The sequence below is a fragment of the Camelina sativa genome, chromosome 5 (genome assembly GCF_000633955.1).
Source record: "Camelina sativa cultivar DH55 chromosome 5, Cs, whole genome shotgun sequence".
Lineage (NCBI taxonomy): Eukaryota > Viridiplantae > Streptophyta > Magnoliopsida > Brassicales > Brassicaceae > Camelina > Camelina sativa.
Genome location: NC_025689.1, coordinates 23,277,820 through 23,278,261, shown reverse-complemented (window position 1 = coordinate 23,278,261; position 442 = coordinate 23,277,820).

Below are 442 nucleotides of genomic sequence, written 5' to 3'. Positions count from 1 at the left end.
ACTGGAAGGGAGGTGTCGACCGACACCAGCCTAGTGTCGACCGAGACTGGCTCAACGGTGTCGACCGACACTACCCCACAGTGTCGATCGATGCCCAATTTTCTGGTGTCGACCGACACCAAGTGGTATCGATCGACACTCCCTCTGCAACTGCGATCCGCACGAAAACGAGAGTCGAATCTCACTTCCGAAACTCCTCCAAATCGCCCAATACTCACGACCCAAGCCCTAAACCTCCGTAGGAACCTGTTTCAACCAATCCCAAGCAAGAAAAACACACAAACAAGCAAGAACAAGCAAGAACAAAGGAATCAAAGGCTTAGATAAGCCATGGTCATGCACTCACCTCTTGGAAGGAAGATTTAGACCAACAGAAACGAATCCAACACTCCTAGCAACCTTCCAACACGTTCCTAGCCTTGGATCTTCAATCCCACAGCAA